Raw genomic sequence first — 26,679 nt, 5'->3', positions numbered from 1 at the left:
TAGCACAACATTAACTTTTATGTTTCTTAATTTAAAAATATGTGTGAGTATATACACGACTGTGGTGTCCATGTGTGGCATATGAGCATGTGAGTGCATGGTTCATGTGTGTATGAGCAATGGAGGCCATAGAAGGATGTGAGGTGTTCTGTTTTATCACTGTCCACTTCATTCCGTTGAGACGGCCTCTCACTGATCCTGGAACTAGGTGGGCTACCAGCTCTATTGATCTTCTGCTGTCTTCCTCTGCTCTACTGGTGTTAGAGGTACATGGCCATGGCTAGCTTTTTTAAAAAACCATGGTTGCTAGCATCTGGATTCAGGTTCTTACACTTGTACAGCAAGTGTTCTTACCCACTGAGCCATCTCTATAAGACACCTCACAATTTATTTTGTTTTGTCTTTGGATTTTTTTTTTAAGATTGAGAAAGAATGTACCATTGGGTGGGTGGGGGAAGAATTTGTGACAAGTTAGGGAGAGGAAAGAATATGATCATAATGCAGAAAATTTACAAAAATAGAACACTTAAAAATTAAAAAGATAAAATTATTTAAGCTTTTAGCTAAACTAAGGAAAAATGAGAATATGAACTAAAACTCAGAAATAAAAGAGTAGACATTGAAACTGGTATTACAGAAACATAAGAGCTCATAAGACAATACTATGAACACTTATATGTCAGGAAGGAGGGTACCCCAGAAGAAATGAGCACATTTCTAGATAGTTTAAATATACCAATCACAAAGAGAAAATATGAACACAGAAATAATAATTAAGGAGATTGAAAAGGAAATAAAATCTATGACAAATGATTTCTCATTTTAATTGATGGGAAGGATTGGTACTATTTAAATGTCCATACCATCAAACACATTTCATATATTCTATGAGGCTGGTCTTTTAGTAGTAGGTTATCAATACTAAAAGGGGCTTCAAATATCCAGTGATATTCCTATAAGTTCCCAAACTCATTTTTTTATAAAAATAGGGGAAGCAATCCTGAAATGAAATATAACTATAAAATATAATCGCCAAAGAATTCTTGAACTAAAAGGAACATAGAGGAACCACCCTACCTGATTAAAAGGCATATTATAAAGCTATAATAATTAAAACAGTATAGCATTATGAACCAATAAATCAATAAATATATTTAAGGTCAATTGATTTCAACCAAGATTCCAGTAACATGCTACGTGGAAAGGAAATCTCTTCTTAAATGGCATTGGGAAAGCAGAACATCCACATGCAAAGAGTGTTGGTTTGGATAAGTATGGCCCCCATAGACTCAAACATTTGAAAGCTTAATCACCAGGGAATGAAACTTCTTGAAAATTTTGAGGTATGGGTTTTTGGGGAAAAGTGTGTTGCTTTGAGTTTTTAAAAGCCCACATCTCTATGTTGTCATGCTTTCTGCCATGATGATAGTGAACTAAGCCTCTGAAACTATAAGCAAACCCACAATTAAATGCTTTCTCTTATAAGAGTTGCCTTTGTTATGGTGTCTCTTCCCAGCAATAGGCCAGTGACTAAGACATTATATTATAACCTCATATCCTATCTTATATGAAAATCAAGCCAAACTAGATTAAAGGCTTGAAGATAAAGCCTGAAACTGTAAAAATCACTGAAAGAAAATACAAAGGAAATGGTCTGACATCGGTTGGATGATGAATTTTTATAGGCAACATTAACAAAACTAGAGAAATGGAACTGCATCAAACCAAAACTAAAAATAAAAATAGACACAAAAGGAAACAAGCACCAAAGAGAAGAAGCAATATTGGGAAAAGAAAATATATTTTCATTTTACATCTGATCAAGATTTAATATCCTATATGTGTGTGAAAAAAAAACTTAAGCAACTCAATAGTAAGCAAACAAAGCAGCTTGCCACTGGCTACAACACTGATGAAAATTACCCCTCCTCTCTAAGCCACCATTAACTGCCAATAACTCCTCAGGGAGTTGTGGGGCCTCAGGAGCTCTCCACATCCAGGATAAAATGTTGATAGGTCCCATTTTGTGTAGGTCTTGTGCAAGCTATGCCAGTTGTGATGAGTTCGTAAACACAATGTCCATAATATGTCCAGAAGACACTGTTTTTTAGCACTTCTTCCCATCCAACAACTCCTAAATTCCTCCTGTCCCTTGTCCTGTGATATTCCTTGAGCACTGTAGCAAGTTATATAGTTGCCCCATTTGTAACTAAGCACTCAAGAGTCACTTGTTCTCAGCATTTTGACTAGCTTTGAACCTCTGTTTTTAACTGTGCCTACAGTTAATAGAAGCATCTCTGACAACAGCTACCATCAGTACTGATTTGTGGGTATAAACATAAGTATTTAGAAAGAAGTGTTGACAGCATGTCCAAATAGCAAAACAACAATAATAGATTCGCAACCAGGGCTATGGAGTCCCCAGCCATGGATAGTTTACCAAGTTTCCAGTATCAGGCACAAATTCTATCTGGTGGAACAGTCTCTTCTCTGCTTCAAATCCAATCAGAAAGTAGTTGGTTGTTTCTATGTAATCATGCCACGGTCGCAGCAGTGGACACATCTTGCCTGGCAGATTGGTTTGTTTGTTTTTTAAAGCTTTCAGGGTTCACAGTTGGTCAAACTATTGATTACTTTTCTCCCCCAGCAATCTGCATTGCATCTTCTAGCACTATGAAAGTCAGTCAGCAAGGAAGAAGTTTCTAGTTGAGTTCCTGTTTGATTCCTCTATGTCCTATAACCAAAATACTAGTAGGGCTTTATGCTTGTGGGCACGTAGAAAAAATGACAATAGCTTGTATTATTTTTGAGGCCTCTAGGTTCTCCATGTTAACAACTCATAGAGTGGCGCACTCCTGGCACCGAGACTTTCATTTAATAACCTGTAACGTCTGGGAGCAGTGGTATCTACCCATGGAGGATAGCCCAATTGAAACTCTTTTTAAATTATATTTTTAATTATCTTATAAAGATTTGTTTATTGAGAAAGTGTCTCAACATGTAGACCATTCTGGTCTCAAACTGAAAGGCCTCCTGCCACTGCCTCCTAAGTGCTAGAATGTTGGGTGTGTGCCACCATACCCAGCTTGCATTTTGAGATTATATTAAATAGCCTCATAATGTGCCAGTGGAATGGCTGGCTGGTGCATTCAGATATGCCCATGAAATGTCCAGTGTGGATTACAACATTGTACAATGTCTGTCCAATATTTCTTGTATGCATATTACCACAGTTTTCAGAATTAGCTATATTTATGAGCATCTGAAGGGCTAAGAGTAGATTTGTAGAGAAGTCATCTTAGTGGCATGTCACTCTATCACATATGAGCTAATATACTTGAAATATTTTGGAATCACCGGGTCTAATGAATTATTTTTCCTCTGTGTTCTTAAAGGGAAGTCATGAACTGCTAAATGCAGGGACACTAAGGCCGGGCTGTGACTGGTCTGCACCAATTGTGAGGCAGCTTCAGACATGCACTATATGTCCTCTGCATCTTCTTTCCTTGTCGATTTTCATACTGTACCCCAGCTTGAGTTATACCTGAGACAGTTTCTCCTCCAGGTTGCTTCCTTGTGGCCTGCCTTCCTCTCTGTGGTGTAAATGGATGGCACGCAATATTTTCTATTCAGTACAGTAACTGACAAGCTCCAGTCTCAAGCTTGTGCATAGCTTACATTCAAATTACCTTGGGTCGATAATTGAGTCCTTCATTTTCTATGCCTTTCTATAATTTGTCTTTTTGACTCAAAAAAATTTGGAACTGTATCCTTTTGTGAAGTTCAGGGAGTGTGTTGTATTTTATATTTTGTTTTGTGCCTTCTTTATGTCTTTTGGCACAATAAACTATTTGAAAAATAAATACTTTCCATTTATGTGAGTTTTTTTTTAGTCAATTTAAATGCACTTTATTTTTAGACAACCTACATGACATGTTTTTTTTTTGTTTTGTTTTGTTTTGTTTTTTTTACAAAAACAATGCCTCCATTCCAAATAAATCACGGTCAAAATAAAAGCTCAAGATGACATCAGTCCCATTTGTCCTAAGTTCTGGTATTGTATGGATGGTAAGCAGCAGCCAATCATGGTGATGGGTCCAGTTCCATCTTTAAGCCATACTTAAAGAAAATCATGAAGGGAGTCATACCATCTTCACGGTAGTCCAGGAGTTTTTCCAAATGACCTATAAAGTTCATTTTTCTGGATTGGCCAGTATAAAAACACCATTCACCCAAAATGGGCCATGGATCAGTCCATTTGTCCACAAATTTCTGGTATTCCTTTTTTTTTCTCTCCTTTATTAATTTATTCTTGTTACATCTCAATGGTTATCCCATCCCTTGTATCCTCCCATTCTTCCCTCCCTCCCATTTTCCCCTTATTCCCCTCCCCTATGACTGTTCCTGAGGGGGATTACCTCCCCCTCTATATGCTCATAGGGTATCAAGTCTCTTCTTGGTAACCTGCTGTCCTTCCTCTGGGTGCCACCAGGTCTCCCCCTCCAGGGGACATGGTCAAAGGTGAGGCACCAGAGTATGTGAGAAAGTAATATCCCACTCTCCACTCTACTGTGGAGAGTGTTCTGTCCATTGGCTAGATCTGGGTAGGGGTTTAAAGTTTACCGCCTGTATTGTCCTTGGCTGGTGCCTTAGTTTGAGCGGGACCCCTGAGCCCAAATCTGCCTATCATAATGTTCTACTTGTAGGCTTCTAGGACCCTCTGGATCCTTCTACTTTGCCATTCTCCCATGATTCTCTCATCTAGAGTCCCACTAGAATGTCCTTCCCTCTGTCTCAGTTTCCTTGTTTTTAATAGCTGAGTAGTAATGTACCACATCATGTAAATGTACCACAGTTTCTTTATCCATTCTTCTACTGAGAGACACTTAGGCTGTTCCTAGGTTCTGGCTATTATGAATAAGGCTGCTATGAACATGGTTGAGCAAATGTTCTTGTTGTGTGCTGGAGCATCTTCTGGGTATATTCCAAGGTGTGGAATAGCTGGGTCTTAAGGAAGCCCGATTCCCAGTTTTCTGAGAAAGCACCAAATAGATTTCCAAAGTGGTTGTACTAGTTTGCATTCCCACCAGCAATGAAAGAGTGTTTGTTCCTCTCTCTCCACATCCTCACCAGCATGTGGTGTCACTTGAATTTTTTATCTTGGCCATTTCTGATGGGTGTAAGATAGAATCCCAGAGTTGTTTTGATTTCCATTTTCCTGATAACTAAGTAGGTTGAACATTTCTTTAAGTGTTTCTCAGCCATTTGATATTCCTCTGTTTTGAATTCTCTGTTTAGTTCTAAGCCCCATTTCTCAGTTGGGTTATTTGGTTTGGTCATGTTTAATTTCTTGAGACAGAGAGGAGGACATCCTATTGGGACTCTAAGTGAGAGAAGTATGGGAGAATGGGGAAATAGAAGGACCCAGAGGATCCTAGAAACCTACAAGAAGAACATTATGATGGGGGGATCTGGGCCCAAGGGTCCTGCTCAAACTATGGCACCAGCCAAGGACAATACCTGCAGTAAACTTCGCACCCCTATCCAGACCTAGCCAATGGACAGGACATTCTCCACAGTTGAGTGGAGAGTGGGGTCTGACTTCCTCATGTACTCTGGTGCCCCATATTTGACCATGTCCCCTGGATGGGGAGGCCTGGTGGCACTCAGAGGAAGGATAGCAGGCTACCAAGAAGAGACTTGATACCCTATGAGCATATACAGGGGGAGGAGGTCCCCCTCAGTCACAGTCATAGGGGACCGGACGGGAGATGGGGGAAAGCAGGAGGGAGGGAGGGAGGAATGGGATAAAAATGTAGATGAAATATGAATACATTAATAAAATATATTTTAAATTTTTTAAATAAATAAAAAGAGCAGTTTTAAAAAAAAACCAAAAACCAAAAATCAAACCTAAAACAAAAACAAACACAAAATGGACTATGAAGAGAATATCCATAGAAGCAAATGTATTTGATTTTTAGTATAAGCAGGTCACCCAAAAGTTCTCTCTTTAGGTGCTGAATTATTTTTGGATGTTATTTTCAAAACAGTTGGGCTTAAGGGAAATAGAAAGGAGACCAGTGGGAAGGGGAGCATGACAAATGTTCATAATTAGAGTGAGATAGTATCAAAGACCATTATATACATGTATGAAAATGTAATGAAACCCACTATTTATACAATTATTATGTACTAATAGTATTAAAGAATTTTATATTATTTTATGTGGCAATGATATTTTAAAAAATAAAGCACTATATCATAGCTTATCAAAGTCCCCAGTCTGAAAAACAGTTTTTCATTTCAGTCAGTCTGTTTTAATCACATATCGGAGAATTGAGCTAAAATTGCTATGAGATTGCTCCTTGTCCCCACTGTCTCCTCTGGCCTTCTAAATGGGAAGGTATCAAAATTCAAGGCAGCAAAGACAGATGCTCTGAAACAAAGATTGGCCTAGACTACTAATATGATAAAAATTGCAATTAACTAAAAACCAAGGGTCGTCAGCTCTGTGAGGCATCTTAAAATTTCTGTTTAATTAAAAGCCTTAGCTTTGTTTTAAGCTAGTTGGAGTTGAAGAAAATTCCTCTTTATATGTATCTAAATACAGAAGTCTGACTTTGAAACATGTTGCAAATGTCTGAGTATCCTGGCTGTGGTGTGCCTGGGAACAAGATTCTGTAGAGGGCAGAACTCTTTTGTTGGGTTCGGTTTTCATTTTTGTAACTGGAGTTCACTAAGTAGCCCAGGGTGGCCTCAAACCTCCAGCCATTCTGTCTCCACCTCCTGTGTGTTGAGGACAACAAAAGTAGAGATGGAGGCACAGATCCACATTGCTGCCTCCAGAAGCCTGACAAGTACCCTTTATCATTTAGGAACCTCAACTCAGGCAAAACCAGATCCTTGGCTTCATCAAAGAAAAGAATTTTAGGATGAGCCAGTGTGAAGCAGAATTTGGAGTTTATTAGGAGACTTTTTTAAAATTAGAAGACTTTTTAAAAACATAGATCTTAAGATCGACATTTAAGGCTGGAGAGATGGCTCAGAGGTTAAGAGTACTGTCTGTTTTTCCAAAGGTCCTGAGTTCAATTCCCAGCAACCACATGGTGGCTCACAGCCATCTATAATGAGATCTGATGCCCTCTTCTGGCCTGCAGGTGAACATGCAGATAGAGCACTGTATACATACATACGTACGTACGTACATACATACATACATAAACCTTTTTTAAAAAAGAATGACGTTTAAGAGAGATACATAGGCAAAATAGGCCTTTCCCAATCCTGTATATAGGTTTCTCAAAGGGAAGTCACCTTTATTCCTCTTTACAATAGTCACATATAAGATTTTCTAAATTATTACGTACTAAAAATGATTATGAAAGAATTTAAATGAGACCAGAGGTAGTTCCTGATCTGTACCTCATAAAATTACAATTTAAGAAGTAAAAAGTATAGGGAAGCGGAACGCTGGGCTATCTTGACTCTAATGGCAATTAATAGTCTAGTGCAAGATCCACAGGAAATAGCTGGGAAAGAATAAGTCCATACTTAAGGACCATATAGGTTTAGGCTTTAAGTCCATTTTATTGCTCTTTTATCATAATTGTGTTTGTGTGTGTATATGTGTCTGTGTATAGTGAGACTTATCAGTTGACAATCTTATAGCAAATGCTAATTGGGTGGGAATTCTGTCTTCTCAGCTGGTGTGGGGCTTCACTGAGACTCTGGAGTGAGGGACTCCGTGTCCCATAATCATTTTCAAGCATTCTGTTCTGCCCAATTGGGTGTATAGGCTTGTGCCATCATACCCATCTTCAGTTGCATCATTTGCAACCTTAGTCCTCAAACTATCTTTCCACATTCTCCCTAAATGGCCAAATGCCTGCAGTAACACCTCTATTTTCAATCTGCACTGTTTATTCTTGGATCCAAGTATTATTGCCCATTCTAGGAGGATCCTCTGGAAAAAAAAAAGATACCAGAAGAAGAAATGTCAATCAGGTTGCCTCCTTCCCAGACCCAGGAGAGAGTAGTGATTCATTAGGGCTTCTTTGTCTGAAATATGTCCCTGAAAGGAAGAATAGAACACTGGAAGGGAAGGACACATTATGACTAGTAAGACTAGTCTCATTTTTGTAGGGAATAAGTCTATTGTGTCAGTTTCATACACAGTAGAAGGAAAACTCTGATGATGTTAGTTGGGGAGGGTGCAAAGAAGTGGGGAGAGAGGGAGAAAGGAGACAGATTCCTAAAATATGGAATATACTGAAGTAATTTTTAAATGAATCTAGATAGTTCAGATTTTACTTTAAAAATCTAAGGGAAAGGGTGAAATTTTAGATTATTTTAGAGATTGTCATTTAATCACAATGTTTCCCTTTTTTCTTTACTCTATTCTATACAAAAACTTCCATATACCCCTCTCAGTCTTCCTTCAAATCCAGGATCTCTTCTGTTTCATCAATTGTTATTGCATGTATATATGTATTTACACACACACACACACACACACACACACACACACACACACACACACAGAACCTGTTGAGTCCACACAAACTTGTATGTATGTTTTCAGGGCTGTCCATTTGGCACAAATGGTATACTCTCCCCTGGAAAAGGCCACCCTCCCGATCCCAGCTTTTCTCATTTGTCTGTAGTTCTTTGTGTAGGGTTAAGGCCTTACTTAGTTTAGTGTGTTCTTTGGTGTCATCCTTATTCAGAAAGCTATGTGGAGTCTAGAATAGTATACTTTCGGAAGTGCCTTACACCTTAAGGCAAATTTAAATACAGCAAGGAACTAGTGACAAAACCTTGGTGCCTCTCCTCTTAATATATTTCTGGTAAGGGCCTGAGCATTTTGGTGGAGGACAGTGAAAACTGTGCTCTATTTCTTTGCCTTTCTCCAAAGAACTGAATTAGGGAGCATGTGTGCTTTCAATTGGACAAAGCCTTGTTAAGAGTGCTTTCTAGCCTTACAAGGGTGGTGAAAATTAAAAAGGGTCAAAGACAATCCTAAGATTAGTGAGAAAGTATATACCCTTTCTACCCCCTGCCATCCAGCAATCCCATTTACAAAGACACCCCATGTCTTTCAAAAGAGACCCGCAAATTGCCATGGAAATCTGCCCCCAACAGGCTGTGCTCCAGTCAGAGGAGGAGCTTTTGTTCAAAGGGTTATGAGGGGGGGAAACTGCACCATAGTGAACACCGTTAAGCCTCACTAATTCCCTGAAAAGGGGAAAGGCCAATCTTGATTTGTAAGAAGCTTGAATTTGAAAATATGCTGAAAGAAATGCCATGTTATTATTTCTAAAAAAAAAAAAAAAAACCTGCAGTCAAACTGCTGGCTGCAGTCTGTGCATTGAGCTACTGAGACTCTTAAGGCCCAGAACAAACAGATAAGGGCTGTAATTAGCATATTGGTCATTTGAATGCAAAGTGCACTTAGAGTGGCGCTTAAAAACCGTCTGTTAGCATACTCCCCTAGCAGGCTGTCACTTTCCTATGTATATAATATTAATTTGCCTAGCAACATGCCCTATTTCCTTTTTTGGCAGTAAACTTTAGCCTAGCAAGTCAGAATCCCATAAATTTCCCATATTGGCAGCAGAAGTAGAAGAGGAATGGAGGAATCTCAGGGAGATGGAGAACTGCTTTAAAAAAAAATCACCAGGAACATATTAGAAATTTCTATCTAACCCTGAAAAGTCACAATTGCTTACTATTTACTATTTACTAACTAGAGAATGTATGCTGTTGGATGATTAAGAAGTGGGGGATGCACACTGTTCGAATGCCCCTCCTCCACCAGCGATCTTAGCGAGTCAACAGAGAAAGAAATTTGCCTGTAAGTTCCTGCTTTGTAGCAAAATAAAGATTGTTCATGAGGTACAACAGGTGCTTAATTATACAGAACCCCGGCACATTGAAATCACCATCCATTAGACGCATCTGTGCTGGTCAGCCAATGCTGCCTGCGTATTTATTAACTTTGTTTTAAAATTCCCACTTCAGGGCACTTAATTGGAAGCGGGACTGAGTTATGTGGAAAGAGGGAAAGGAAAGATGAATACAACTCTGATTTTATCCAGTGTCACCAGCACATTGCTACAGACATGGGAGAAAGGTGTAGTACTAGTTTCCAAGTCCAGCAAGCTGCCTGGTACACTCAGTAAGGAAAAAGCTGGTGGAACCTCAGAGAGGAAGGAATTTAAATGCCTGCCTCTTGGGAAAATTCCCCCATTCTACTTCGTGGCCCTGTAAAAGTCAGATACACTGAAAAAGAGATAGTGAGAGATTACCAGTGAAACTCTTAGAGGAAAGAGCAATCATCCTTAAGCAATGGAATCCCTAATTTAATGAATGGTTCCCAAACTTTGCTGCACATTAGAATCTGAGAAGATTAGAAGCCGAGGGAATTTTTAAAAGCCCAGCTCCTCAGATATGTGCCATCAAATTAAACCAGAATGTTTACCAATAGGGCCTAGGCAATAGCATTTTTTAAAAACACTTGTTTATTGTTATGTATACAGTACTCTGCCTGCTTGTACACCTGCAGGCCAGAAGAGGGTACCAGATCTCATTCTAGATGGTTGTAAGCTGGGAATTGAACTCAGGACCTCTGGAAGAGTAGCAGGTGCTCATATCTGCTGAGCCATCTCTCCAGTCCAAGACAACAGCATTTTATAAAGGTAATTTCTCCTGTGCAAGGAAGTTGAGAACCTTTCTTCTTTATGGGCATTTATGTTAACATTTCCAATTACCCTAAGAAGGAGGATTATATTTCACAGATGAGGAAAAGTTCAAAGGGGCTAAATATGTTGCCCAGGGTCTTGAAATTATAACACAATAAAACTGGAATTTGTATGCAGCAGTTTAATTACAGAATCTGCATGCTAAAATTTTATGCAACAGTGCTCTCCAGACTTTTGTCCTCATATTCAGCACTAAGAAGACAATCCCCATGTCAGTGTGCTGAGAATTTATTAGGCATCTGCTACATAAATCATGCAGCTTTAGTCACACTGTGTGCTTCTAAGTAGAGTCAAGGAAATAAGCCAGCTTCTGATAAGCTTGATAACCCTACTTTGATTGTCATTTCATTTGCTTTTTTGAAGCTTTATTAGATCAAGACTATCAGAAACAAGACTATGGTCTGAAAAAAATCAGATTTATTGTGTGACTTGGCCATTGAACATCCTCAGTCACAAATATCAATAAAAAAGCAAGGCTTATTTCATTGGTAGGAAGGTAATAGTCAGCTAAGGGAGGAGGAGGAGCTTGGTGACATTTCACAAGTGCTAGGTAGCCTTGGGAGAGACTGTTTTCCCTAAAGTTCCAGCTGGCTTTATGTGTCAGTACTCCCACTCTGAATAATGGCAAAACTCTTTATTCTCAACCCATGTAAATTGTTATTCTTCCAATCCCAGGCAGATGTAGACTCTTTCAGGTTTTTGCCATTTTCAAATTAGTTGTATCAGAGAGACACATTGATAGTCATACCAGCCATGAATAGATGTATTGATTTCCAGATGAGTTGATAAAATATTTCACGTAGCCAGACATGTCAACAGTAAAGTAATCTGAATAAGGTTAGTGTTTGAATTATTAGTGTTAGGACAGCATCAACTTCTATATTTTAAATAGTCTGTAAATCAAAACAACAGAGATATTTGGTCAAGGACACCTGTAAGCTCTGGTACTTTTTTGTGACTCCTACACTACTCCAAATATTTAATCAAGCCATAAAAATTTTTTCTAGGATCATAATTTTGATAGTTATTGACATAAGGCCATTTGGGACTCGGGATGTAGCTCAGGTGCTAGAGTGCTTTGCCTGCTAGACATGGTAATCTAGGTTCCATTCCCAGCGTGGCATACAAGTGGAATCCCCTGTGAAAGGTAGAGTCAAGAAGATCAAAAACCCAAGGATATTCTCAGATGCAATAAGAGCTTAAGACCAGGTTGGGCCACATGAGACCCCTATCTAAATAAATAAAAGCACTTTCCCAAAGTATTCTGGCTTCCTGCTCTTCCACCAAGAGTTTGAAACTGGTAACACCAGTGTTCTTTTATATAGGTCCGTGGATTTGCCTCTTGCGTGCATTAGTGTTGTCAGTGTACAATGACCAGTAGATACAGATCTTGAAAGGTTAATAGGTATGGGAACTGTTTGTTCATAAGGGTGCCAGTTAAATATAGTCTCACACCATATATTGCATATTACCAGAGAAGAATAGGTGGGACAAGTAGAAGGAAAGGCAGGGAGCATAAAAGTAAAGAGGGAAACAGAATGGCTTGGTCAAGCCAACGCTTGGGCAGAAGAGAAGATGAGCTGGAGCAGAAGTATGACAGTCTAGATAAGATTTTCTGCTCACTGAAATCAAGTTTACCTTGCATGTACTATGTGTGTATTGTTAGCATTTACCTACCTGAGTGTATACTTTGCTCTCAAACTAGATTCTAGATTCTCTAATGAGATGGCCCAAGTTTAGTTCATTTGTCTAACCTTTGTAGCACCTAGCGGCATGCCTTACCCTTGCTACACTTTCAGTAAATGTCTCCCCAAAATGACTGTTATATATCATAAGAAATGTGACTGATCTTCCCTTTCTAAATTATCTGAAGCCCAAATATAATGTAGGTTAGTGGTTTCTGTTCAGGAAAGGGGAATTAGCAGGCAAAAAAAAAAAAAAAAAAGGAACATACACACCAACAACAATCCTGAGCTCCCTTTGCATCTGTCTTTGGAGACCAGTTTTGGCTGAATCCTTCCATCTTGGACCCTGGTCATACCCATGATGGATGGCACCCTTTGAATACAGAATGCCTATCACTAATCAATTTGACATTCTGCTCACTTCTCCCTCTCTTTGGCTTTAGCAGAAACATTCAGAGATTCTTCCCCTCCTCACCACTTGTTTCTCGGGACTCTGTTTTACAACAAACATGTGGGTTCAGGAGAGACCTGGTTGGTGTGGGTAAAGAACTACTGAAAGGGTGCACTATCTCTCCAGGACTTGGGTGGCATACTTTATCTGAAAGAGTGGCCCTCAATTTGCCTATTGATGAGTGTCCTCCTTCACCTCTAGAGAGAAATGTTCCACTGCTCATCATTTTAGATGATTGGGTGTGGGGATAGGGGCACTTCTGTTCCTGATAACCTTATTATGTGTTTATCAGGAGCAGACACTGCCCAGGTTGTCACGACAACCAGCAATGATTCAAAGCTTCCCTGAAAGGTCTGTATCTCTGGCAAATAATCAGCCTTTAGCTCTCAGCAGATGCTGAACTGAGCAGCCAATCACAGGTAAGCTGAGAAAACATGACATCATAGTCCAGCTGGTCCAAAAAAAATGTATTTTTTTAAATTTTTTTCATTGATTCTTTGTCCCTTAGATGATATCCCCCATCTCTCCTCTCTCTCCCTCCCTCCCTCCCTCTTCCTGACCCTCTTCTCTTTCCCTCCCCTTACCCCTTCTCCCTCCCCCTCCCTCTCCTCTCTCTCCCCCCCTCCCTCCTGCTCTCCCCCCTCTCTCTCTCTGCTGTCTCCCAGGAAAGCACACAAACAAGTACACACACACACATACACACACACACACACACACACACACACACACACACACCCCACAAATCCATCACAGACAACAACAAGAAATTCCAACTTTTTCAAGTTCAATTCACTCTGCAGTTTGACTTAGGTTCCCCAAGTGCAGGGAGTGGGAGTGGAAGGGAAAGGAACTTGTAATGTGATTCTCTTGGGAGAAAAGTCAAACAGCATCAGCTCGATTAAATAATGTGGTTTGATATGTAGGACCATAGTGGAGGCAGAGGTAAATAATACCAAGTCAAAGAAGAGAAACGTCCTACTTCTCTTATTAATTCACTCCAAGCCACCTGGATTCAACCTTCTACTTTTCCTCCCCCCAAAAAAGAAGCAGGACAGAGGCAGTGGACTTCTGAATCCTCTCAGATTCTGAAAGGAAGGCCTCTAGTGTGGGATGATTATAAAGAACAAGGGTTAGGACGGACCCTCTGTTCCCAAATACACATTAAAGAATCAAGTGCACAGATGGCCTCATCAAATTGAGTAAGGAGGTGTGTGTTTCTGAATTTCATCAGGTTTGCTATTGTATCATCAGCCATTTGCATCCATACAACATTTCAGAGATAGATAAAGTGGGTTTGACAGAGAAGAAAACCAATACCTGGGGAAATCGGACTCTTGATAAATGGTCTGTCCACTTTTCCAGAGCTCTGCGTCACAACTCTGGTCTCAAGAAGAAGTTCTTAGCCATATGACTCTCTCTGCTCCACACTCTGGGTTTTCAGAGATACCTCTTGGCATGTCTCAACTCCTTGTCTTTATCTCACATGCAGCCCACAAAACTGCTTGCTGCAGGAGAGCTTCAGCTGCTAGTAGTGGGGGGCAGGTAGGCAAGCAGAAAGAGGGGCAGTTATATTGACTGCAGCATACATTGGTACCAGACACTGAGTGGAGATGTACTTGGCACTTTGCTCCTAGTTAATGACTGGACACTAGTTGCTGAGCAAGTCGAGGTATGAGAGTAGCTTATAGACTCACACCTGTGACCTGGAGATTAAGAGCACTGAGTGCCCTTTTCAGAGAGCCTGGATTTGATTCCCAGCAGCTCACCATTGTATGTCACTCCAGTTCCAGGCCATATAGAGCCCTCTTCTGGCCGCTAGGCATGCAAGAGGTGCCTGGAAATACACATAAAAAATAATAAAAATTAGAAAAGCACACCTGCTCCTGAAAATAATGTGAAGACTGAGAACTGCAAAGGCTCCACATCCACTACCAGGAACAGCTTCTGGCTGTGGGCCTTAAGGTAGGAGTGGAAAGAAAGCTACAGCATGTGGACTAGTCCTCCTCTGTAGATTACATATTATTATTTTTGTGCATCCAGTCTGTGCCCAGGTGTCCAGAGCCAACCCAGGGTCATTCAAGGCCAAAAGAGTCTACTGGCAAAATACTGATGCCCCATTCCAAAGCTAAACTTGCTCATTTCAGCCTCTGCATAACTTCCTCCTTTCAACCTCTGCGGATGTTATTTAGCAGGTTAGCTAACTTCCTCTTTTCACCCCCTGCAGATGTTATTTAACAGGTTAGCTCGGGACTTTCCAAGAGATAGTTAGCTAAGATAAGATAGGAAGTGTTCTGAGATGAACCACAGGATATTCCCCTGCTGGGATCACCTGGAGGCATTCTCAGACCCCTCCCCTACTGCTTGGCTCCTGCCTCCACCCTATATAAACTTTTGCTTTCGATTCAATAAACAGACCTTGATAGGAGTTCTACTTGGTCTGGGCTCTCTCTTTTCAGTCTCATCTCCTCTCTCGACCCTGTAATTACTGGTCCTGCTGGACGGGACACCCAGGACTGGCTTAGTTCACCACACCTTTGATTGCTCTGCTTGAACCACTGGCCTGCCATTCACATAGCTTTCAGGATGGTTAAGGTGCTGATTGATTTTGTTTTAAGCACTCTCCTGACTTATATTCTCCATTCTAATTATGATTTTATAAGCAAAATGTACTATATACTTATTATTTAAAGGCATTCTAACCAATTTATTCAAACAATGGGCTTGCCATCCCAGTACTGAGTAAGGGTGAGGCAGAGGATCAGGAGCTCAAAGTGGTCCTCAGCTACATGATGAGTTTGGAGCTACTCTCAGCTTTTTAGAGCCTATCTAAAAAGAAAAAGGAAAGAATGTGCATGCTAACAGTACATATGTTTCCTCTCTTTTTTATACACCCACATCAATGAAATGATTGGAACTTGAATTGCTAATAGCCGCAGTTTGGATATTTGTCTTCTCTTGTGAATCATATACCTGGTTTGGTTGGTAAGAACCAATAGAGAATCAAATTCAAAACTTGAAGTTTGAGCTACATCTATCTTTGCTGATGACATATTACTTTTGGTGCCACAATATCCAAAAAATGTTAGTTTTACCACCAAAATGTAGAGACCATCTCCATTTTGTGGTGTGTGTGTGTGTGTGTGTGTGTGTGTGTGTGTGTGTGTGTGTGTGTAAAATACTCCATGTCCCCATCCCCAACATATGCTCATATAGTATGATAAAAAGGATCTAGTATTAGAATAGGAGGCCTGGTTTGTGTGACCATTTCTATGATCCAATGCACTGGTAACTTCAAGGCCCTGGGATCCCACTATCTGTTCTATGAAATTCAGATCATAATGCTTACTGAGGTAAACTGTTGTGATTGTTGTGAGGATTAAATGGTGAGATACAAAGGAGGTTTGTAATCAGAGATATATGATACCAAATGGTTATTAAATTTGCATCCTCAAACTCAGGAGCTTCTAGGCAGGAGAGGAACAGATAGTTGGAACAGGGAGGAAAATATTACACACAGAAGAAATATTAAGTGTGTACAGTTTAAAGTCCTTTCTTCTTGCTCTGTATTCATGGAGAACAAACCCCATTGGTAGTAAAGACCATCTTTTTGTGTTAAGAATAACACAGGTTATCACGTTTTTTACATGAGGATACAAGCCTTTCCTGCTGGGCTTACCAGAGTTATTTGAATGACATTACCATGCTTCCATTTGTCAAGTACCTAATAGGATTTTGCCGCTGCACCCCCTCCCCAAACATGCTTAGTTTCTGTAATCACTAGGGACAGAAGAAACACACACATGAAACGTTTACATAACCATGTGAAGTGACTGCATAAATAGTTCCGAGTTATGGCTGAGGTATATGTGAGGATTAGAGTGAAATCAAATACCTTTTAATTACAATTTTAATCAATCCCCCAGAAACTGTATTTGAATCATTACCAGGAAAATCCAGTTACGCTGCTTCTTCTTCTTCTTCTTCTTCTTCTTCTTCTTCTTCTTCTTCTTCTTCTTCTTCTTCTTCTTCTTCTTCTTTTTAAAGCATTTGGGTTTAAAATAACCCAAATAAATGCAATTTACAAATAAGGTATGTTACCATTAGGTAAATGACTTTTAGATCAGTATTTTTAAGATTACTTCCACCGTTATGTATAAAAAAATCAATATGATGTAGTTACTTTTTTACCTCCAAAGTTAATTAAAAAGATATCTGTAAAGTCATTGGAAGCATCATCCTGATTTCAACCTATTAATCAAGAATGGGAGAGAGAGTGTGTGTTGCATTACAAGGCAGCCTCTAGGCTGGGTTTTAAAAGCGATTTTAAAATACCTTTAAAAAAAAACAGCACTTACCTTGTATACTTTTGTTTATAAAGCCAGTTTTCATAGCCATTAATACCATGATTAAAATTTATTAAGCTTCAGTATGTTAGAAAATCCATGGACTCTGTACTCAGATTTAGATATGAATCTCTCCCTGTTCTGCTACTTTCTACAAGCTTCATACAGTACTTATGTATGAATAAATATGTATTTTTTATTGAAGAAAAATGTTGCGAAGTCATCCTTAAAAATGGTTTGAATCGTGTAGTTTATTTAGTCTCTGTCATCCTTTTCCCTATTTTTGTCGCAGTTTGGTCATTGTTCTCTTTCAGTTCCTCATGTTATTCAAAATGAATTAATTCTCCCCCACCCCCACTTCCCAGCTATGTGTCGGAGTTGTTATCTCTGGTGAATCCGGAGATCTTTTGTGTGACTCTTCCTCAGAGCATCTGACACAACCTGAAACTCAGTCCTGGTGTAAAAATGCATTGTGTTGTCATTGTAAAGAAATGAATGTTGGTTCTTACGCAGTGTTGAGAAAATTAAATCAAAGGGGCATCTGAAAGAGTTATTATTCATTTTAACCAGTCATTTTTGTGGGGATACATTTATCTTTATTGACAAAAACTTTACAAGTAGAGAAGAAAATAGCCTATAACCCCACTACTTTAACCTAACCATTGTAATTTTATGCTCACTTCCTTCCGTATTACGAGGCACATTTTACATCATTATAGTTTGAACATGCATACTATATTGTGTAGCCTATTGTCTCATTGCAGAGATCTGACATAATTTATATGCTCTGCCAAAATTCTAGGGAATATGGATTTGGGAGTAAGAAGTGATGATTTGCCAGTGTAGATGTTAAATGGCTTAGGGCACATGTCAAAATGTGAACCTTCTGGTAAAGACAAGAGAAATCATTACAGATTGTAGGGAAAAGGTGGACAAGGAGATCTGTATAAAATCAATGGGAAGTAGAATAATTCTTCCTTTTGTATATGCCACCTGTTTTGAAATGTATGTTTCATGTGCAGAATACTATCTCCCCTGTGTAAATTGCTACCTTTCTAAATTCCACCACCCCATCTCCCCCCTTCTTAGTTTTCTATGTAACCTGCTAGGCTGACAGGTGTTGTCCCAAATCCAAATTTCCTTAAGAAAGCCTACTCCTGTAGATGAATTCCAAGGCCTGAAATGTATCTCAATGCCTAGTGTTCTCAAGGGTAGCAAGAGAGAAAGATGCGTGAATATTTCCTCTCCACTCCTGTCTGGTGTCTCTCAATGGCTCCACCTTCCTCTTTAGACAATCCCGACAGTGTAGAAGTTTCCATCTCCTTTCCCTCTCCTTTCTGCCCCCCCTCCCCCGCCCGTTCACTTTCTCCCCCCGCCCCCCTCCTCCTAGGGCGCTTCCTGCCTGGAAACAAAAGATTGGTCCCCAGTAGCCCACTCAGGGCGATTTTACTTTTATGCTCACCATCTGATTGGCCTAGGTACGGTGCAGAGCCCAGGTGACGTCATAGCAAAGAAGAGCTAGGGAGCGGTTGCTGAGCAGAGGGGCTCTAAAGCAGGCAAGCAGCTGTGGCCTCAAACAGTCTACCGTCTTAGATTGGGGGCTGCAGCTTTTCCTCTCTGGGAATAAGAGCACCAGGCGAGAGAAGAGCCGTGGGGGGAGCGGGCTGGGCGCGGGGCTGCAGCTGCAGCCGCTGGGCTGCAGCTCTCCAGCCCAACTGCTGGCGTGCTCCGAGGTACTGGAAAGGTCTTGGCAGGGTGGCTGGACCCTTCGCAGGTAAATCCCGAGACTTCTGTACTGTACCAGGCTAACTCGGGGGAGGGGAGGCTACTGGGCAAATGTTCTTTCCTGTGTCCCTGTCCTGCTATGCCCATCTTTGACTCTCCTACGTGGCTCCCTTGCCCAAGCCGTGGGACCCAGCATATAGTGCTTGAAGGGGTTTGCCTAGGCAGATGAGTGGGTGTGTCCGGGCTGGTGGTGAAGGACCTGGCCTTCTTCCCTTGGCCAAACCCAGGGGCTTTGGATCACCTGGGGCAAAATCCGCCCTGAAAGCTATGTGAGACTCTAAGTCTCTTACCATCCTCCCGTGCCCCCCACCCCCCACCCCAGGCCACACTGTTGACAGCAGTCCACCAGAGAAGGGGAGGGGGTGTGGCCTCACTCTGGCCAAGTCCGCATCAGAACAGCCCTACTGAAAAAGAAAAGTACCAGATTTCTTAAAAGGGAGCTTTCCTTTCTTTAAACATTTTTTCTTTACCCCCTCCCCTTTTCATTTGGGGGGGATGGTAATGACAGGAGGACTCTCCCCCCCACCACCACCACCACACCTTTTCTTCTGTGAGAACTGAATGAATTCAATAAGGTCCTTAGAAAACCCTGAAGCACCCCCTGTTGGCTCCTATCTTTGTCTGGGGAGTGGGGTCCGTGGGTTTACTGCTTCTTCCCTTCCCACTCCTCCTTAGCTCCCAGGAGACACTGTCCTCAGGCTGTGACCTGGCATGATGACTGGCGTACTTCTGAGTGAACAGAACATTTTGATTGAGGCTCTGGCAGGTTTTCCTTTCCTAGGTGATGGATGAGGGTAGGGTGAGGGTTTTTTTTTTGGGGGGGGGAGGTGTCAATGGTTCTTCCAAGGAGGGAACCAGGGGCTCCATTGGGCTTGGTTTTTGTTTGTCTGTCTGTTTGTTTGTTGGTTGGTTGGTTCCATCTTCCAGAATCCAGTTCCAGATTCAAGCCTTGAGGTTTCTGGGCTGTGTGGGCTGTAGAAGCAAAGGAGGGAAGGGGGAGTTGCTTGGCTTTGGGAAGCATTATTGGGGTGGTTGCAATGCTATTTTTTTTTAAAGGCTTTCACCGGGGAAGCCCTTAGCCATGTTAGTTTTGCTCCCCCATGGTTTTACAGACACAAATCCAGGCCAACTGTACGGCTGTCTGAGGTGTTGGAGCAGAAGGAGGTCTACTCCAGTTGGTGACAGCACGGTGGCCCTGTTCTAGGATGAGCCAGATATAAAAGGTCAGTGTGGTTTGCACGGGGCCTGTTTGTGAGATTATACTTCACCAGGATGTGTGATTTGGCCCTTGAGCTTCCAGTCAGGGACACCTTTGGGTAAAGGGGCTCACTGTGGTAATGGAGGTAAGGTAAGGGGTGATTAATAGGCTGGGATCTGGGAAGAAATCCAAATTGCCCTCTTTTTTTTCTGGATACAAATATCATACTCCTGTGTCCATGCGAGACATAACATAAAAAAGTGTGGAAGATATGCTGAGTTAAAGCTGGCTACTGATAGTCCAGAATCCGGGAGAGAGAGAGAGAGAGAGAGAGAGAGAGAGAGAGAGAGAGAGAGAGAGAGAGAGAGAGAGAGAGAGAAAGCTCAGCATGTGAGGAAGCAGAGTCTTTAAAGTTTCTGAACAGAAAAGTTGACACTGTGCTAAGAGTACAAACAACGGGCCACAATACCCCACTGAACATTCAAAGTAGCTGATCATTCCCACAGGTGGTAGGTTTTTCCCCTCCTGTTCAGAGATGGAAGTGATGTACGGAGCTGACAAGTTTGCTGAGGGTTTGGAAGACACTGGGTAGTAGATTTGCTGGGTGAGGGCAATGGTAAATGACTGCAGAAATGGCAGGAGGTGGCTATCAGAGACTCTTCTAGCGTGAAGTCCAGACTAAGCACAGGGTCAGAGAAGATGACTAGTGTGAAAGAAATCAGATCTAGAAGTCAGACTGTATGAGTGGGGGCTAATGACCTAGGTAAGAGCAGAGCTGTAGTGGGAGGGGGAAAAAAGTCCTGTTTTTCTCTGGTAAAATGGTAATGGAAAAGTTTTGGTAGTCAAGTCAGCAGTGGCTCAATCAAGGATTATAAGGACCTTCTAGCTGTTTAGGGAGTCAACGTCATTCCCAACTGCATAACCCATTTTCAGGAACTAGTAAGTTTAGCCAAAGAAATGAGAAGAAACTTGAAGAGCAGTAGGAAAAAAAAAAAGACAGCCATTTCCTTTTGGGTAAGCAGAGAGGGCAGGGCATGGAGGCTGGAAAGGAGAGTAAAGGGAGCAATAATCTGAGATCGGAGTCTGATTTTAAATGGATGAGTTAGGACCAGGTTTAAAATTTAAAAAAAAAAAATTCTCAGGGGCCCCTGGGACCTTGTGTCCACCAAAGACAGCAAACTTTTACCCTGGAAGCTGAGTGTGGCTTGCCAGGCATCTTGGGCACAGCCTAAACCTTAGCTGAACCCCCACCCCACCCCACCCCACTGCACCCACATCCACTCCTACACCTGTCAGGAGCTAGGTGGTTCTTTGCAGAGCCAGGGTAGTCTTCCAAGCCAAATCCTGGCTAAGTAGCTTTGCCAGCAGGGGGCGTAAAAGTAACTATAGCGACATGGAGGCTCCAAGTCCTCCATTTCAAGTGTGGTTCGGACCAACTAACAGCCATCCATACATTTACAATGTGATTTAGGAGTGCCAGAGAACTACACAAACCTCCCGGTCAGTGTGTTCCCTTTTCTTCCCAGAAATGTGGCGCTTCCTGCCGCGTAGGAAGGCACACGCATTTACTTGTGATTACTTGACTCACTAATACACACAGCCTAACCGGGAGTTTAATTGGAAATGTTAATCAATGCAATAGATCCGTGTCTGATTTGCACATTCGGTCAATTATCTGCACGTTGGGACAATCTGTGCTGCACCCAGGGGATGCAACGAGGGGGTAAAACGGTGCAGCTACAGCTGGGACGGGGGGGGGGGGGATGGGAAGCAAAAGCAGGGAAATGGCCCTTGAAGACTTAGAAGAAATGAACAACTTACTGGTGGAGAGAAGAGTCGTCTCAGCTATGTTTTCACAGAGAGGCTGGATCATGAGATGGATGGTCCAGAAGCTCACAGAGCTGATGCGGGGTGGGGGTGTGGGGGGGGCGAGACAAAGTTTTCTGTGGGGAGGGAGAAGGGGTTTAAATATGGAGAAAGAATTTTTATAGGGTGGGTAGGGTGGAAGCTAGGATAGCATGAGCCGTAGCAATCAGAAATCAGGTGTTCCGGCTGAATGCGTATGATCCAGTGCCTGTTTCTTTGACCTTCAAATGACAGAAGTTAAACTAGGTGTTCTCTAATCTGGTGGGGACCTTTTTAGGAAGTGGATCCTTTTCTACTTCATAGGTGAGGTGGCCACTAAAGTTCAGCCCTCCTGCAACAAAAGAAAATAGCCCTTTAATATCACTTTCCATTTTTGTATGCTCTCCAGTTTAGGAAAAGCCAATTTTATAACAGGTATCCAGCCGTTTATCTTTTAGCCACATGGCTTCACTTTTATGTCATGTGAATGAGGAACATACAGAAAAGGAGAAGTCCAGGTCTTGTTTTTGCTGGCATCCCTGTAACTAAGCCCCAGAAAAGCTCTGTATGGTAGTTTTCATAGATAGATCATAGGGAGTGGCACCGATACTCACTACTGTTTTAAATTACCAGTACAGTCTCAGAATAGAAGGGGCTGTGGTGAAGACAGATTTTTAAAAGGGGGAGCTTGCTTGGGGGGTGTTCTTTACCCTCATCTCTATCTGAGCCTGGTGAATTCTTTGGAATGAATTCTGCACCCTAAACAGACCACTATCTCTGACAGTTAGCACAATATCGCCCCCTAGTGGTAATTAGCAACATATTTTTCTTAGCTCCTCTTGGATCCCATTTTCTCCATGTAGGGTGCCAGTACTCTAACAGAGCTCTTACTCCTGGCAAGCAAAGGCACACTCCTTCTATCAAGACTGAAGGAGAAACTTGGGAGATGCAGCTTCCTTCACAGCATTCTTCTCCAGTGTGAGCAGGTTTAGAGAGAAGTGTATCACTCTCTTCTCCCTTGTGCTTTTTTTCTTCTTTTGACTGGAAAAAAAAAGATCCAGGAGCTTTCCCCAGAAATTTTTAGTGCTGCATGCCAATGGTTCTGGGGAAGAGAGCATAACTGTCACAACTTCCTTTGATCTCCATCCCAAGGTTACAGTTTTAGCCCTCAGACAGGGCTTCTGTCGAAAAGCAAAAATGCACCAAGGAAAGATTGTGTGTGTGTGTGTGTGTGTGTGTGTGTGTGTGTGTGTGTGTGTGTGTGTGTGTACACAAGATATGAGCATCCATACCTCCACAGATTCCAACAAGAGGTCTGAGCCACAGGCAGAAGGTAAGACAGCATAAACGCACGGTATAATACAGCTATGTAACATTCACCACTCAATACAGATGTACAACATGGCATAGACTATACATGCTGCACACTACAAATTAGACACATGGTGTATACACATACATGTAGAATGCATGGCACAGATGCAATCACATTTTACACATTACAGAAATGTAATGCATATTGACAAGATAAATATACACAACATGATAAAGTCAGCACTGTACATATAATACAATATAGGTTCACAATAAACACATCATGGTATAGATGCGACACACCATATACACATGTAACAGTAAAAGGAATAGCGCAACCATACATGACACAGCTTTTGCTGATATACAGAATAGGCTATACTCCAAATACGTGCTCAGTAAACAAGCAGTGCACACAACTGGTCACTTGCCAGTTGCTTCTGCAGTGGTTCAAGCTACACAACTGGTGGGTTCAAAGCAAGCTACCAGGAAGGTAGCATTTGATGTTCCAAATTAGGGTATGTGAGAGTAGTGAGGTACACTCAAGAAAAACTTAGAAACATGGAGATTTGTGGTTAGTATAGGCTGTTGCATTCACCCTTTTCCTACGGCCCGTAGCATTCTTTCTCATCCCCCACAATCAGATGCTGCTTCTTCAGTAAAAGCCCTATCATCAGGAATGGGCGACATCTGACGCCACCCCCCATACACCCTGGCCCTTCTGGAGTTCTGACAGCTCTTGCCTCCCCACCTCACCTCACCGACTTGCAAAGTGAGCTTTTAAAGAGAGGGAGGAGGTGACTCATCACTCAGTGATGGAGTGGGAGGGATTTGGAAAGCTACTAGGGGTATGCCTGTGGGAAATCCACAGGGATGCTACAGATGCTAGAGGGCAGTTGTGATCTAGAATGGATACAAGAGGAAGAGGTGGACCCAGGGTATGACATTATCTTTTTTGCTTAAGAGGTGGAATTGGAGACCATGGGATTTTTCCTGACTCCCCAAGACTTCAATTTTGCTTTCTCTTTAGATATTCTTCAATTTATTTCTTTGGGTTAGAACTCTGTATTTTGGCATCTTCTAATAACTGAGTGCTAACCTGGGTCATGCTCTATTTGAGTTAGCATGTAGTTGCTGCTTTCCTTGCAGAGTAAATATGGTTCTGTATGTATGGGGGGTTTGGGGGCAAAGTAGGTAGGGGTTGTAGAGATCACAGTCATACAAAAAGGAAAATCAGTTTTTCCCTGGGAAGGATCAATTGATGGAGGGAAAGGGCAAAAAATAAGAGGGATTAAAAAAAATGTCTCTGGCGGAAGGTATAGCTGGATGGTAGAGTGACAGCCTAGCATGCAAGACCTGATGGTTCTAGATTCCATCTCCAGGACGAGATGGAAGAGGAGGGGAGGGAGAGGAAATAGAAAGACCCTGTTTCCACTGCAGTTAGAAACCTCTGTGAGGTTTGGTGGCTAAAGGAGTTCAAATGGAGGTGAGACTTGGAACTGAGGGATGGAAGAAGTGAGCAGTAGTGGTAGGTTACTAGGCAGCTCAGATGGTTACCTCTATTGAATGCTGTACACTGGACTGTGCCATCTCTAGTTAAGTGTGCACATTTAACCCTAATTCTGAAAGTTGTGTAAATTTTTCAGATGCATCTTCTTTGACTTATTCCTCCTAATACATGTCCAAAATGACTAGGGAAGCAGATTGTTTACAGTTGATGACAAGTAGGTCCAAAGTGATGAGGTGGCAGGCATCAATTATTAATTGGTACTCTCATCTCCTAACTCCCAGTTCAGTACTTTCTACGTTTTTACACTTCCGATTTACTAGCCTTCTTAAGTGATTTTCTGAAATATCCCACTCCCACCCCGTGTGTGTGTGTGTGTGTGTGTGTGTGTGTGTGTGTGTGTGTATGTGTGTGTGTGTATAACATATATGGGGGGTAGGATGAGGGAGTAGTAGCAGCTGTAGAAAGGGTTCCGTCTCCCCCACAATCCTTTTCTCAGCAGGCTCCCCCAAGAACGAACAACTGGGTCCTTGCATCTTGTGGCAGTTGGTGTGCACAGCACTGAGTCAGTCCGAGCTGAAGCCACCCAGCCCCCTCTCATGGGCAGCACCCCTCTGTGCTGAGATCCTGAAGTGGTGGCTGTTTGAGGTGAGTAACGGATTGCAGGGCATGGAGTTAGGGATATTTGAATGTTGCCCTGTCACCTGAGCTCAGGCCCCATGTTAGGCTTCGGGGCATGACCCCTACTTTCTGAGGTGTTCAGTCTGTTATGGCTGTCCTTTGCCTCTTGGTTCCTCCATCTCTAACATCAGAATGACAGCCTTGACCTACATTTTGAGGTGAGGAGGAGAAACAACGTAGCAGTCATTGCCAAGTCCTTTGCAAATGTCAAGCACCATATAAGAGCATCAATGTGACACAGAAAATGCTTCCCATCAAGCTGTCATTTTTTTTTCTCCTTTCCTGATATCGAAGTGGCATTTCAGCCACATGTCACAAACCCTCCAATCAGCTCCCGTGCTTTCCACTGCCCCATAATCTTAATGTTGTCTTCATATTCAAATATATTCCCAACCCACTCTTCTTTGCTTCTGGGACTGGCAGGCTCAGCTAGAATTTTGTGGAACCTTCTCTCCACCTCCCCACCTAAGCAGGTGGCAAAGGCATACTCCCTCCTCCAGCTCTCCAGCACGAGTCTGTGGTGTGCATTCACTTTTTATTTTTCTCTCATTATAAGTCACCCTTAAAGAGATCCTAGACTATTTCTCTGCTCAGGTAAACTAGATTATCAAAGGCAAGTCTTTACTCTTTAGGTCTCCACTGTTTCTCACAAGTGACCAACAGTTGCCCAGGAGCTTTGCACATAGGACCTGTCTCTTCCTCTGTGCAAGCTTGTTTGTTATCTGCCCTTCTGTCTGCCTCCCAAGCAGTCTCAACAGCTTCTGCTAGTGCCTTCCCTACCTGCCCTTCTATAGTATACCGTGCAGCCTAGACACCTATTTAAGACTCGATGCCCCTGCATCTCTCTGTCTAGTCCACTGTCTTACCCATTGTCAGCCGCTTTTAGGCATCTCTCATGTTGCCCAAGTCAACATCCTTCACTGCCAAAGAATTTCAAGAAGACAACCCGACAAAGAATCTGCAACCCAATTCGCTTTCACGCTGAACATACCTTGGGCCTAGAGGCCAATAGAGCTGCATCTCAGCAGCAGGTGTTTGTGTGATGCCTTCTCACGAAAGGGAAGCACCAGTGTTGGCCATGAACTGGAAGGGATGAAATTACAGCCC

At 41.9% G+C, this 26,679-nt stretch overlaps 1 protein-coding gene across 6 annotated transcripts in view; it reads left to right on the top strand.

Annotated features, from left to right (window-relative positions):
* Nucleotides 1-26,679, top strand: part of PAK3 (p21 (RAC1) activated kinase 3) — a 278,537-nt gene that overhangs the window by 138,499 nt on the left and 113,359 nt on the right. For 2 of the 6 annotated variants that reach the window (XM_084789228.1, XM_084789223.1), the window contains exons 1-3: nt 18,745-19,016; nt 20,140-20,250; nt 25,391-25,539. The exons of 1 other annotated variant lie outside the window; for it this stretch is intronic. The gene's annotated coding sequence lies outside the window, so the exon portion shown is untranslated. Of the gene's footprint in view, nt 1-18,744; nt 19,017-20,139; nt 20,251-25,390; nt 25,540-26,679 lie in introns of those variants that run through there. 3 more of the 6 variants (XM_084789224.1, XM_084789229.1, XM_084789225.1) reach the window with 3 other exon arrangements.

Source organism: Acomys minous (assembly GCF_964271855.1).
Source record: "Acomys minous genome assembly, chromosome: 7".
Taxonomy (NCBI): Eukaryota; Metazoa; Chordata; class Mammalia; order Rodentia; family Muridae; genus Acomys; species Acomys minous.
This window is presented reverse-complemented; position numbering and strand designations above follow the sequence as displayed.